General features: G+C 52.4%; 1 protein-coding gene across 39 annotated transcripts in view; it reads right to left on the bottom strand.

Annotated features, from left to right (window-relative positions):
* Positions 1–14902, bottom strand: part of celf2 (cugbp, Elav-like family member 2) — a 115918-nt gene that overhangs the window by 74657 nt on the left and 26359 nt on the right. The gene's annotated exons all lie outside the window — the stretch shown is intronic.

Below are 14902 nucleotides of genomic sequence, written 5' to 3'. Positions count from 1 at the left end.
TACGATACCATTCCACCATACGATACTATTCCACCATAAGATACCGTTCTACCATACGATACCATTCCACCATACGATACCATTCCACCATACGATACCATTCCATCATACGATACCATTCCACCATACGATACCATTCCATCATGCGATACCGTTCCACCATACAATACCATTCCACCATACGATACCATTCTACCAAACAATACTATTCTACGATACCATCACTGCTCCATGCAACTCCAATGACAATCATGATGGCTAACACGGGTAAGGAGGTAAAGAGTGAGCTGGCGTGTCAGCTGGTGTTTCAGACTGTCGTGTGGGTCGTGCCATCAAATCTCCTCGTTTGCTTCGAAATTCCAAACCTTTTTCTCATGTTTACAACACGTATCTATTCATCAATCATTTTTCATATAGTCATGTGAAACCGGCGGATGTAATATGCAATTTGTGCTGCAGCTGTTTAATATTGCATTTAATATGCAACGCATGTGCTGGTTAGCATGTGTGCCGCTCCGTGTGCACTCAACGCCGCATTCTGCACTTCAAGGAGAGAGAGTTGTTGTTTTAAAAAGCACGCTCATGTTACCTCGGCCCTGTGCACTTTCTGAATGCAATATATAGTATTTCATTAATAAATCCATTTGGTTGAACCAAACAGGCATTTAACACAACTCATGAAAAAAGTGTTTTCAAGTGGCTTTAAATGTTTACCTTCCTTCCATGTAAGACGCGCTGACTGTGAGCTTAACGTGAAGAGCGAGGTCTGTGCAGGGGGAATCCTGACCTCGCGCTCTCCTCGTGACAATGAAGGCTGCCATTTATTGATGAAGAAAGTACTACTCACAGACCTTGGTGTGCGCATGTGATACACACAGAAAGACGCCAGGACGCAAACAGCCGTAGTTATACTAAAGCAGGTTACGTTTAGTGAATTGTGAACTTTAGCTGGAATAGTTTATATTATCAGCCTGTCAATGGGTCATAGGTTTTTTTCTATCTGGTCATGTCTTTCTTCTACATTCCCACTTTATAACCATAACAATGAGGAAAAACATTTTCTATTACGACTTTCAATAAAACGACGCGAGGAGACACCGACCCTCTAGATTGACTTGAAGCCCAAAACCAATCATGTCTTCCTTCACTCACACTGACAACTAAAAGAGCCCGACAGCACGCCGCCATATTCTGAGCACAAGAAGAAGAAGAAGGAGGATGAGCAATAAACCGAGACCAGGTGAGACAACTTTTCCCCTCCAGGAGGACGAGAGAGAGACGCGTCCTTGAGCTTTCACTCAGAGCCGGTGAACGTTACACACGTTGTGTACTTCCTCCCATTGTTGCTGGGGCTGTGCTCCCCCCTCACCCATCACATCTCCCGTCTCTCCATCTCCTCGCCCGAGGGCCCTGTGTTTCCCTCCGCCCTCGCTCGCTGCCCCCGTCTTCTGTCTGTCTCGCCTCTTCCTTCTGTCTAGTTATTTCTGTCTTCATCTTTCTCACCGCGGGCTGAGGGGTGGGAAAGGGGGGCGGACAGGACGGGACGGGGGGGGCCTCAGCTGGCCGAACAATACAAATCGATCATTTTGAAAAAAGGGGGAATTAGGGGAGGGCAGATGAGGAGAGGGGGGGAGGAGAGGGGGGGAGTGAGGAAAAGGCGACGGGTCCGAAAATAGGTGTTTCTTCAGAGCAGATAAAAAAGCGACGCCCCCCCTTCTCCCCTTCTCTTCTGGAGCCGATTATCCAGGACTCTATGTTTGGAGAGCAGAGGATTGTGGGTAGCTGATGGCGGCAGCTTTTCACACGTGCATATTTAATTGGGGGGGGGGGGGGGCGGTGTCATGAATAATTCAGAATAGCAAGCAGCTGCGTTTGAGCCTAAGTGGACATGTGAGGAGCCCGCAGCAGACCGACCCCGGCGGCGAGCGCTCCTCCTCGCCGCTCGCATCACTCCGGGGAGGAAAAAGGTATTTCCATCAGTGTGTCTGCAGAGGAACCCCCCCTCAATGAAAGGATGATGGAGGCGACCCGACCTCCTCTGGTCTCGCCACTGCTTCCTTATTCGGTCGAGCGGAGAGCCCCCAGACTGAAGACCGAACAAGGTTCCCATCATGCTTTGGTGAAGGTATCAAACATCTGGCAGGTCCTATTTGCACGGTAACCATGGAGACGACAATCATCACGATCACCTTTGACCGGACAGACAGTTGCATCTGCAGTAGAATGGTACACTTTTATGATCCAAGAAGAACACCTGAGCAAACGTCCCCTGTGAGAGGGAGGGGTGTGAATCCTGACCGGTTAAACAACCGCCGACCTAAATGTACGTGTAGACACGCACGCACGCACACACACACACACACACACACACACACACACACACTCTGCTTTACAGGAGGACACTCTGATCAAGTAGAACACTGTCGAGCAAAAGCCTCCTGACCTGCTCACTGACCCTCACACACTAAAGTCTGCACCGGTGGTCTCGACATGACTTAAACACACACACACACACACACACACACACACACACACACACACACACACACACACACACACTGGATGTCCTCTGCCCCTGAAGAGGCCTCCCGGCTATACGCTGTGCCGCTGTCTGCTAGTTTTAACGTCGTCCGTTAGACCGGACTGGACTCGGCTGCGCTGAAGTGGAAACGTGTTGCCTCAGCGGGGGGGGGGGGGGCGGCGGGAGGAGGGGGGGGTTCTCGTATCCCCCCCCCCCCCCCCCCCTCTCTGCCAGATGGCTTCGCCCCGGTTTGGGTTCCGAGCACCGTGTTCTTTCTGGTTCCTCCTGTGGGACCTTTGGGGGATCTAATCAAGCGGAGCTTTGTCGGTTGTTGTGTTTTGCAGCCTTCCAGCAGATGGTGTCGCGCATGGAAGCGATGTAAAGCTTTAGCATAGCGCTATGCGTGTTAGCATGACTCTTAAAGGGGCAGCCCACCAGGAGACACATCACGGGAAATGGGTAATAATGCGGTTTAAATGGAAATGTCCAACGGTGACATTGGGTGAATTAAGTGTCTCACCGGCGTATAAAAGCTTTCAGTTGCCTATTTCATCCTCCGTTCTGTGCCGCACACAGGCAGGGAATTGTAGTCCCACTACGCCGTGTCTCACCAACAAGGGGATTAAGAAAAACACGCGCCCACATCTCATTTTTCTGTTGGTTCCCCTCACAGCTGACACGCCGCTATCTACGTGTAGAAAACACACTTCTATGGTTGAGTCAGACCTACAACGGTGTGCGACATGAATGGCACAGTGGCCCCCCCCCCTCCGCAGAAAGCTGCTCCAAGTTGGACGCCGCGCGGCCGATTTCTCCTCTCGATGCAAATGGAGGGTGGAGGAGATATTCTCCGGCCACTCAAAGCGCCGTACGCTCCACCTGCGGCGCGGCGGAGCGCGCTCACACTGTAATTGGCCATCGCATCGGTGACAGAGAGAGAGGCCCCTCCATTCATCATCACCCCCCTCCCTTCTCCGCTGCTCTCCCCCTCTCTCTCTCTCCCGGCACCTTCAACCACCGACTCTGACCAACCCCCCCTCCCACCACCACCAACGTCCTCCCCCTCATCCTTCTCCCGCCTCCCTCGCTGCTCCCTTTCCTCATTAAAGTGGGACCCAGGCAGTAGCGGTCACTGCCTCTCATTTATTTTCATTTGAAACTGGTGCAGCTCCACTGATCCTCTGGGGCTGCAGGAGAAGCAGGATGGTGTCATTCTGATAACAACCGACACGCACGCACACACACACACACACACACACACACACACACACACTCAGAAAATGGAGGAATACAACACATCGGCAGCAATTGCTATAAGCACACAATGAAAAGTAACCGTTTGCAAATACGCTCGAACACACACGCACACACACACACACGCACACACACGCACGCACACACACACACACACACACACGCACACACACACACACACATACACGGAGGTGCGTGCACATCCGCCTGTAAATAGATGTACTTTCACACCCATTTCAATTCATTTCACACACATATTCACACATTTCATGTACCTGCAAGCCGCCGTGCTCCGTCCCCCCCCCCCTCCCTCCCCCCACCACCCACCACCCACCACCCCTCCCAACCTTGATTGTGTGATTTGTGCGAGGTGATGATAGCGTGGTGTGAATCAGGGGCCGATGAACCTGTGCCCGTTGCCACCTGGATGATTGCGAGTATTGATCTGCACGTGCTCCAGTGCCCCCCCCCCCCCCACCCCCCCCACCTCCCCCTCCCCCACTCCTTTGCTCACAGGAGGCCACTTCCTGTACGTGTGTGTCCATGCATTGTATTAAAGTCGTGTCGAGCGCAGCCTGACACTCTTGGATTGAAAAGATGAGATGATGCTCCCACCGGTGGCAGGTTCTGCAGATTTACGGGAGGCTGGGGGGAGGAGGGTTGGAGGGAAGGGGGGGGGGGGATCAGGAGGCCGTAAAACGCCCATTGCCCTGACCCATTTGGCTAAATGGCAGGGAGAGGCAGTGACTCTAAACCAACGGTCATATCTGTAATAGGAGACCAATATCTTCCGCACCATTAGCTGGCCGCACTGTGAGGGGCGAGTGGGAGGGGACGCTCGTTTTAACCGCCAGCGAACCCAGAGGACGGGAAAATGCGGAGGGTAGTCTAGGGGTAAAACGGAGACAGGTCTCACAGGGTCTCCCCTGCACCGTGAGCAGCATCCAGCCCACACGGGCCGTCCCACTCAGGCCTAAAGTGACGGTAGATGTTCTCTTTGGTGAGTCGACCTCCTTCCATGCAGCTCGATGGAACCTCCCTGTCTGCCCAAACGCCACGTGGGCAAAACTCTGCCCGTCCTTGTTTGCGGTGCAGACATTCAAACGGCACTATTTCTCTTTAGAAAGCTTTCTTCACACAAACAACTCCATCTTGTTGATGTGCAAAATCAATGAACTTCCACTTCCAGCTCTTCATCTGGTGCTCGCATTCGCAGCACATGAGCGCTTTAGGAGATGGAGCCCTTTGGGACTTGAGACGTGGAAGGGAGAACGTCCCCCACCGGGCCGCTCACCGGCTAAAACTCTGGAAAATGTCCCCCTCGTTTCTCGCTCGGCTGCAGAAACCGTTCAAAGTGATATTTTTTGTTGAGAAATTGCAAATGAAGTGCATGCCTCAAAAGCGTTTTCATTTGTCACCCAATGAAGCATTCAGCGACTCCCGTCGCTAAATTACGGTGCAATAAATTACTACCTGCAAACATCAACGAAATATGTTGACTCGTTGCAAAACAAGTCAACCTCAGCATGACTGTTTTCCACGATCAGGTGCGCAGCAGACGCTTGTCTCTGTATCTTTTATGCAACAGGAGGTGAGTTCAGACGCGATATCATCATCCGTCATCGTTCCCGTTTGTGTGTAAAAACGGAAGAAATGAGACGGTTTGAGTGAATGAAACGGAAACAAATAACAGAGACGTGGCTTTTAGAGGCCTGCTTTGGTTTAGGGGTTCCACGTACGGGGAAGCGTCCCATCCCTCGGTCCTCTTTAACGATTACTGCGGCGAAACAAACCAAATGATTCAGTCTTTAGAGATGCTTGAGAGGTGAAGGCCTTGGAAACCTTTAAACATCTCAAGCACATTTCATACTTGTAAATTAAAGAAGCAACAACCCTTGAACTGTCACCAGATTGTGGCTCAGAACATCGGCCGATACATTTTTTAAGCTTGACAGAAAACGTCAACCTGACATCACCTGGCCCAGCGGAAGCCCCGCCCCCATCGATGACACAGAACAAATCCATGACCACAGGAGCGCCTCAGGTGAATTAACGAGTACCTTTTTACAGCGCAGAATAGTCTTCACAACTTCAGGATGAGGAATCTTATCTGCAGGAGCTTCAAAGTCACCGCGAGATGCTGCGACCGGAGAAACAGAGGAGCGAGACGGCGCGATGCATATTCATGCTGCGTGGGAGGAATAAGACTAAAAATGCAAATGAGCTGAAGGGCAAACACAACGCTGTGATGAACGCCGTTGTTCGTAAATAAATGCAACTGATGTCAAAGGTGAATGACGATGGGGGGGGGGGGGGGGGGGGGGGACTGTTGATGGTCCAGTCGAATTCCACCTCCTAATATTGCAGCTTTAGCAGCTCGTCTCAGCACCGCGAACACTGAGGCCGGATGCTTCCGCTCGGCCGCCATCGGACAGGAAGCATGCTTCAACCTGTTTGGAGCAATCAGAACCTTCACCGATCCTCAGCACCTGCCCCCCCCCCCCCCTACCCGCCCCCCGTATATATAAGAAAAACTCTATTGTTGATTCAAAACAAACCATGCAACGCCGCATGAGGTGGAAGCAGCATCTGAGTCAGGAGAAAGGGGCGAACACGTGCGTGTGTATGTGTGTGTGTGCGTGTGTGTGCGCGTGTGCGTGTGTGTGTGTGTGTACCTCAACAGAAGCTCGTCGGCCCCCGTGGGTCCTGGGGGGGGGCGCACAAAGCCGAGTGCTCCAAAATCACACGTGTTCACGAAACAAACGCTCCCTTTTGGGCTAGAAGCTGCGCTCACTCCCCCTTTCTTCTTTTGTGCTCTTTGCATCTCTGTCTCCCCCGCCTTGCCCCCCCCCCCCCCCCGCCCTCACCCCCCCGCTCTCTCCCTCTCTGCCAGCAGTGGAGACCCCGCTGGCTTTCCTAGCTGAAGTAATCCCCTGTGACAGCTCAGCTCATGTTGTTGTGTTGTTGGGCCTATTTGAGTCTAATACTACAGCTGCAGAAGAGCCTGACCCCCCCCCCCTTCCTCACCCCCCCAGTTGTGGAGTGAGGGACGGGCACCCATGAAGTTTTTATGAGGTAGTCTTTAGATCAACGGCAACCGATGCAAAGAGGCCAAGTTTGCATTAAGAGAGTAAACAAGCCCAAAACGTTATACAGATGTTTAATATCTCCACCTGGAGGCGTTCCTCGCGTTCCCAAGCGCTCCTCCAATGGGCTTCGTCCAAACCAAAAGATCACGTCATCCCCAGAAACCGTCCCGTCGTTCACGCCCCCTGAATTAAAAAATGCTTTTGTTCTTTGGTCACAAAACATTTTCATATGTGCTCCTTGATTAACAGCAACAGGGGGGATCGATGGCTGACCGAGTCCTCCTTTTCCCAGACGTCCCGTGGACTCCAAGCCTCCAGGCCGGCGGCGTTTCTCGCCGCCGCGTCCCCGGAAGAGACGGAGCGGACAGGCGTGTCCCGGTGAGCAGGCCTCCCGAAGGAGCCGCTGCCAAACTCCACTTGTATATAAATATATATCTATATACCTGGCACATCTCACCGCTCCTCCCCATAGGGGGGGGGGGGGGGGGGGGGGGGGGGAGGGGGGGGGGGGCTCAAGACCCAGGGAGGGAGCTGCTGATTAAAAATTCATCTCTCTGTTTATTATGATTTATGCATGTTTCACTGAGCCACGGACGAAAGAAGAGAGGAGAACAGCTTCATTAGAGCATATTGTGTGGATGTGACTGCTGTGTGTGTGTCTGTGTGTGTGTCTGTGTGTGTGTGTGTGTGTGTGTGTTGTGTGTAGCTGGCAGGTGGGGGAGAGCTAAGATTACGGATTGCACGTGAGCTTCATTGAAATGCTCAAATAACGTTTTCACCAAACACCTGCATTTCGCCGAAAAACAACAACAATCGAATCCGTGAATGATTCGCCGCCGCCATCCAAACGCCAGAGGGGAACTTCTGGTAACTTCCAACCCGATTACCGGTTTCCCGCCTACCGGCCTCCCGCTGCACGGCGTCTCGTCCTGATCCTGATGAACACAAAGAGCGGTGAATAAAACGCGATAAAAGGAAATATAACGGATCCAATTCGGACAGACGCTGCAGCGATCATATGTTGCTTATTGTTTGTCGAATTTAAAGCGCGAAAAGAGCAGTGAGTGGATCTTCAAATGAACATATGCAATCAAACAAATGTTCCGACAATGACGGCCGATGATTTGTCATCCAGCTCATTTCTCGGCAGATTTTACAGCCGCACCCGACAGAATTTATGCATTAAAAAACACTCACGACATGAAAGCGCCGGTGAAGTAGTTAAACAAACTCCAGTTTTCACAACCAAGTTTACCGCTCCAGAGGAAAGCGGAGGAATATGCATGAAACCCCCCCCTCTCCTGCCCCCTGTGGGGAACATCTGGGCCGTGCCCCCCCCCCCCCCCCCCCCTCCCCTCCCCATTCTCTCGCCAGTAATTCCAGGACGTGACACAGCGGAAAAGCATCACTGTCACTCCTCTCAGCGGCTAATGTACCTTGATTACTCCCTCGGCCCGCAGAGCACGTCCAGCGTGACATGTGACAGGATGCTAAGTGACACCGCCTGTGTGCGCTGCCCTTTAGTCGCTCGCTCGCTCGCTCTCTCTCTCTGCGAGGAATCCGAGGGCAGCGGAGCAAACCAGCGGTTAGTTACCCTCAAACTCACGTCTCACATTCATCGGCTTTTGATTTTCTTTGTCCCGTAAAGCAGCAAATCAAGCACGAGAAAGAAACAAAGGTTGAATATTCTTAAAAAGAAATGATTGGCCTGCAAAACATCTGCCAGGTTTTACCGGCCTGCGGCGTCTGAGCGGATTGGCCTTCTTCGACCAGTCACTTGCATGTAAACAGAGCTTCTATCCTTCGGCGACTGAGGTCTGATCGCCATTTGCTCCGCTCGTGAGCTAATCAGTGACTCCTGGCGCTTTGGATCGGCCGATCTTTCCCGTCCCGTCCCGTCCCGCTCCCTCGGGACGAGTCCGTCCCAACAAGGACCTCTGCGAAGGCGTCCGCCCGTCTCTGTGCACATGCTGAGGGCCGCCGATGGAGAGAGTCCAAGCCAAAGGTTTCAAATGCTCCATTTTACAGGTTTAGTTGCCTTCCTGCCAGGTTGTGACATCACACACACACACACACACACACACACGGTAACAGCCTCTGTCTCTTGTAAATTGTGTTTACAATTTAATGACCTATTTGTGTTTGTTGTTTCCGGCCTCTTCGCTCGCCCTCCCCCCCCCCGTCTCGCTCTCTCTATGTATCTTTCGCTCCCTAACACGCTGCGACAGTGAAAGGTCAACGCCCATTGGCTACATGGGGGGCAAAGAGTGACGTGGAGGGGGGTTGTCATGGTAACGCGCAGGGCTTGGGCGAGGGCGCGTTTTGCTCTTGCGCGGCGACTTCAAGCGCGATCGAAAAAGACGTCCGTAGTCCGCAGGGGCGCGCCGGACCTGGGGCAGGGCTTTCGTTGGGCGAAAGGAGGGCGGGGCCAGTGAAGCAGATGTGGGCCTCGAGAGTCGGGGGCGAGTCTGGCGCGTCTGCGGGCCGACGCTCCGCCAGGCTTGGCTTCATTTTAATAAAAGGGGGATTACCAAAAGTCAGCAGGCTCCTCTTTGGCTCCTGTCCACCCCGCCGCCCTCCTTTTTACTCCCTTCTCTTACTCCCCTCAGCATGCTGCTCACGTTCATCCCATTCAGAAACCCACCTCCCTCCACACACTCATCTGCCTTTCCTCCTGTCGGCCTCCGTTACGTTTCTCTCCACTCTCCCTCTAAGTACAGGAGGAAGAAAAAAAAGAACAGATCAATTATTTAGATTTCTTTTTTTCCCCCCAAAGAGACGAACAAAAGAAAAGGAGGAAAAAAAGCTTGACTCCGCAGTTTGAAAAGAAAGGGACGAGAAATAAATGTTGCATTAGTTACAAGATCTGGCAATCAGCTTCTCGCGGTGTGAAGAATTCATCTCCTCTGGTAGCACGGCGCCTCCCGAGACTTCGTGACGCCGCCCGTCCAGCCGCCACCCGGCAAAATGAGTGGACATATTGTCGCCGTTGACGACGTCATCACGGGACTGGGAGGAAGCGGCGCGGCGGAGGTGTCGGGCGTGAACCGGGAACCGGGCCAGAAGGTCACGGAGAACGGACGGCAGAGCTTCCAGGGAGAGATGAGACTCTCTATCTCCCGCTCCCTCTCTCCGGAGGCCGAGGACGGGCAAACGCTGAGAACGGAGCCGCGTAATCAACGATTGTCCCCGGAGGTCATCGGCGGGAAGGGGCTTACTGGAGGAGGCAGGAGCCCATCGACGCCGCGGTGGTGTTGACGGGGGGGGTGGGGGTTTCTTCAATGGCGGGTGGAGCCGACGGGGGCCGGGTGGTTTGTTTAAATCGCCAACGGCTAACACCGTTACAGCGCCGTTAGCATAGCACCGTTAGCATACAGTGAGTTTCTAGGGGCCAGAGCGCCGTAAAACTGAATCGGCAACCACGCAAAGTGTTTCTAGAGCGTCAGAAGTCCAGAAAGTACCTTCAGATGCACTTTGAGTCGAACAAATGTGTCATATCCGTCGCCACACACACACACACGCTCGCTGCAGGCCGGTTGAGCGTGGAGGTGGAGGCACTGGTCCTGTTCCATTTGCAGACATTAGCGCGGGGAGATTAATTTGCCCCCTTCCATTAGGCGGGAAAGCAGCCGTCATGGCCGCTCAATTATCCAACGCAACGAAAGGAAAAACACACAAACAAACAGGAGCATGCAAGTGACAAGCGCGAGTGTACGTTTGTGCGCGCGTTGAATCGTAATAAGTGTGTTGCTGTTGGCAAATAGAAAAGTGCCAGGGAGCCTGTGGTCGGGGTGTGTTTGCCACGGCGGTGAAATGGGCATTTTCCACCTCCAGTAATCAGCAGCGAAATGAATGACGTGAGAGAGATCCAGCAGAAAGGGAACGAGGGAGGGATGAAGGGGGAGAGGGGGAGGAAGGAGGGATGAAGGGGGAGAGAGGGGGAGGAAGACGTACGCCGTTGTTGTGTTTAGACTCGCCGCCTTCCCGCCGCTCTCTTTGCTCCTTTGTGAAGATTTAGACTTCATTAGAATTATAATGAACATCATCGAGGCTTTTCGCTGGAATATTTCTGGCTCCTGGAGAACGAATGAACACGCAAAGCAAATCAATTCAAATCCGCCCATTATGCCGGGTTTTCTGGGTCGCGCCGCGCCGCAACTACGGGCGCCGCGCGTGTCGCCGGCCGCCGCGGCAACGAGCTGGAATCAGACGATCATCCGTCATCGTTCGTATTGCGAAATCAATTTCATATCCACGACGACATCATCGACGGCCTGAGAGACACATCAGAGCCTCGTGGCGCCGGTGTTAACACCACACAGCGGCCTGAGTGTGTGTGTGTGTGTCGTTGTGATGATGTCGCTGTGTAGAGAGACTCGCTAATTGGCTCACCTGTCTCTCAGCCATCTGGAGCCTCTCAAAAATACGAGGAAAAAAAAAACGCCTGAATCGTCACAGAAGTTCCCCCCCCAGCAAGCCGCCCCCCCCCCTCTCCCAAAACACACACACACACACACACACACACAAACACACAAACACACAAAATGTGTCTGAATGCAGAAAATAAGAAATGTGCAAATGTGCAGAAGCAGCAGATGTGGCGGTGAGATGCCGCCGCGTCACGGTGTGTCTGAGGGGGTTTGCGCTCACACAAGTGCTTTAAGAAAGCAAAGCGCGCGGTGGGGTCTTCCACGCCGCGGCGGTAATCACGCCGATGCTCCAGAGCGAGCGAGCGAGCGAGCGGCGGTGATTAATCACGGCCGGTAGGAGAAGGGTTTTTGTCTTTCCGGGAGTCGGCGAGAGCGAGCGTGCAATCAGGACAGAATTACCATGAATGTAGAACAACAGCAAATGATGCATCAGGAATAAATGTTCTTGTTGTTTTAGGGAAGTAATGGAATGTGAAGAAGACCCCCCCCCCCCCCGCCCCCCACGAGAGCATCAGCTGGAAGAAGAAACACTCCACTGTCTCAGAAACCCCCCCGGGGGGCTGCTGTGTGTGTGTGTGTGTGTGTTTCAGGAGGACGTGATAAAGTGTGTGTGTGTGTGTGTGTGGATTGATTTACAGGCGATGTCAACTGAACAAAGAGGTCAGGTAACCGTGGTAACCTCTGTCGCCGACGCCATCTTGGGAGCGACAACGTGGTGTATGAATAAGTAATAAAAAATAAGATAATGAATAAATTATAGAAATATGACTAGTCATTATAAATAATGGAAATAAATAATGGAGAATTATTGTGATTAATGTTTTAATTATCATTTCATTAAAACCATTACAAAAATATGGAACTATGTAAAAATATAAATTACATAAATTAAACAATTTAATAACAAGATATAATGTGGTTTAGATTATTATTAGTTAGATACATATTTAACAATAATATAATAAGAATAATAAAGACACTAGAAATAAAATGCAAACCTGCAAAAGAAAATAATAAATCTACAAAATCAGCAGGTTTTATGAGATCAATCGTTATTATTATTGAACATAATGAAGGGCCCAGAACGGCAGCAACAAAAGCTTGTGTGTGTGTGTGTGTGTGTGTGTGTGTGTGTGTGTGTGTGTGTGTGTGTGTGTAATGGGTTGTATTCTCTCAGTACCCAATGTGTTCCAGGTCAGTGGTCTGAATCCCACCTAAAGAAGTAAGTCCCTCCTGAGCCGCTGTATGTTCACCTGCCACACAGTGTGCGTGTGTGCGTGTGCGTGTGCGTGTGCGTGTGTGTGTGTGTGTGTGCGTGTGTGTGTGTGTGTCTTGTCCTCAGATTGATCCTGTGTCGCTCAGAGACAAAGAAATCGTTCCTGCGAGAGAAAAGACAGAGTGTGAAGACACGAAGGAAGAAAAGATGTCTAAACGGCCGTCCAGCTCTCTGCACCCCCCCACCCTCTCCCTCCCCTCCCCCCCCCCCTCCTCATCATTAGCAGCTCTTCATAATTCATGTGTTGGGATGAAAAATGGATGAACAGCGAGCTTGACACCAGCACAGCCTCCCACAATTAAAATCCCCGGGGAGAATTTCATTCCCACTTTTCCCCGCTGTGACAGTGTGGGGGCTGAGGGGGGGGGCGGGGGGGATCCAGACGCCAGGTGGGGAGACGACGGGTGGGGGGGACGAAGACTCTAACGAATCCTTTTATTCCGTACCTTCCTCCAGCGGCGTCTAGTTTGCTGAGAGACTTTAGAGCTAAAAAAAAAGAAAGAAAAAGCGAACGCGGTTCGATCGTTTGCGAGCTGCCGGACGCGATCAGCTGACCGGCTGATTTCATTTTTGCTGGTCATTTTCCTTCCAAGGTAAAACAATGAAATAAAATCTAAAAACCAAAGTATTGGTAAACCAAACCAATGAGCGTTTTCCTTCATCGCCGCCCAAGCGACGCCACGTTGCATTTTCGTATTTTTTGGCCACTTTCCATCGCCGGCGTTTGCGGGAAACGTTTTCATTCTCACTAGGGGATAAATTAGAGCTCAGGAAGGAGGCTTTGACACTGATAACTCACCACCGAGGAGGCAGATACTCCAGCGGGCCCGTTCATCCTCTCATAAATATTCAGCTGTGTGGGGGGGGGGGGGGGGGCACTGAGCAGCCGCCGTGGCGAGGGAACCGCCGTTGTCATGTGGCAACCGGGGGAGGCAACAACGGACGCAGCGTACCGGGACGCCACATTGTGTAATTATAGTCCTCTAAGAGTCTGCCTCTGTCAACAGGAAGTGTGTGTGTGTGTGCGCCTCACACACACACACACACACACACACACACACACACCTGCAGCCCTCGTGCGGCCTTCAGAGCGCTGCAGCGTCTGTTCCGCTCATGAGCTCTTGCTATTCATACGCTAATAAACGCTTGTTTACGCAGCGATTTGTGCATCTTTCTTTTCTGTTTTTTTTTCTCCGTGTGAGGGCGGCACACGTGCACACGTCTGCACGTGTGCACCGTGTGCGTGCACGCCGCGCTCCTCCCCGTCCCAGGAGGTCAGAGCCGACAGCGGCGTCGGCCATTATGAGCCGACGCTGAAAGGCGTCCGCGGAGCAACGCTTCCTAATTATCAGCTGTGTGTCTTCAAAGAACATTATCGGCACAAAAGACCCGCAATTACACACACCCACACACACGCACACACGCACACACACACACACACACACACACACACACACACACACACACACACACACACACTCCTGCACCACTGTTACCAGCAGCGACTCTTCCTCCCTGTCCTCTTCTTTCTTCATCGCTGTCGTCGTCTCCTTTTAGGCTCCCTTCTGTCCTCCTTTCCTCCGTCCCTACTCCGTCTCCCCAGCATGTCTTCATCTCCTGTCCTCCGTCCGTCCATCGCCTCCCTTTCAACCTCATATCGTCTCCTTCAGCTCCCTTGCTTCCACTTTCCCCCCCCTTTTTCCTCCTCTTCCTCCTCCTCCTCCCCCCTGCTCCTCTTCCTCTTCCTCCTCCTCCCCCTGCTCCTCCTCCTCTTCCTCCTCCTCCCCCTGCTCCTCCCTCTGCTCCTCTTCCTCTTCCTCCTCCCTCCCCCTGCTCCTCTTCCTGCTCCTCTTCCTCCTCCTCCTCCTCCCCCCTGCTCCTCTTCCTCTTCCTCCTCCTCCCCCTGCTCCTCTTCCTCCTCCTCTTCCTCCTGGCCAAAACACACACTTAAATAACGAGCCGGGTGTCAGTCAAACCGCCAGAGAGCTTCATTAGAGGAGGAAAGAGCACAGGATCAAATTATACGCCCAGTTCTCTTGTTGTGTGTGTGTGTGTGTGTGTGTGTGTGTGTGCGTTGTGTGTTTGCAAGGGATTGTGGGGAGTCGGATGAGAGAGAGGATGTGAACACACACACACACACACACTGTGTAACACACATTGTGTGCGTGTGCACGACCTCGCCTGTTTTCTCCAATCAGAGAGGGAAAAAACAAAAAACTACTCTGCCTAATTATTCGTCTCTCTGCGTTCTGCCGGATCTTCTTCCCGACATCACCTGCTGCGGATGGATACCGGCGGCTGCAGTCGGGTTCTGAATCGGGACTTTGGGGGG

Source organism: Gasterosteus aculeatus, chromosome 4 (genome assembly GCF_964276395.1).
Source record: "Gasterosteus aculeatus chromosome 4, fGasAcu3.hap1.1, whole genome shotgun sequence".
Lineage (NCBI taxonomy): Eukaryota > Metazoa > Chordata > Actinopteri > Perciformes > Gasterosteidae > Gasterosteus > Gasterosteus aculeatus.
This window is presented reverse-complemented; position numbering and strand designations above follow the sequence as displayed.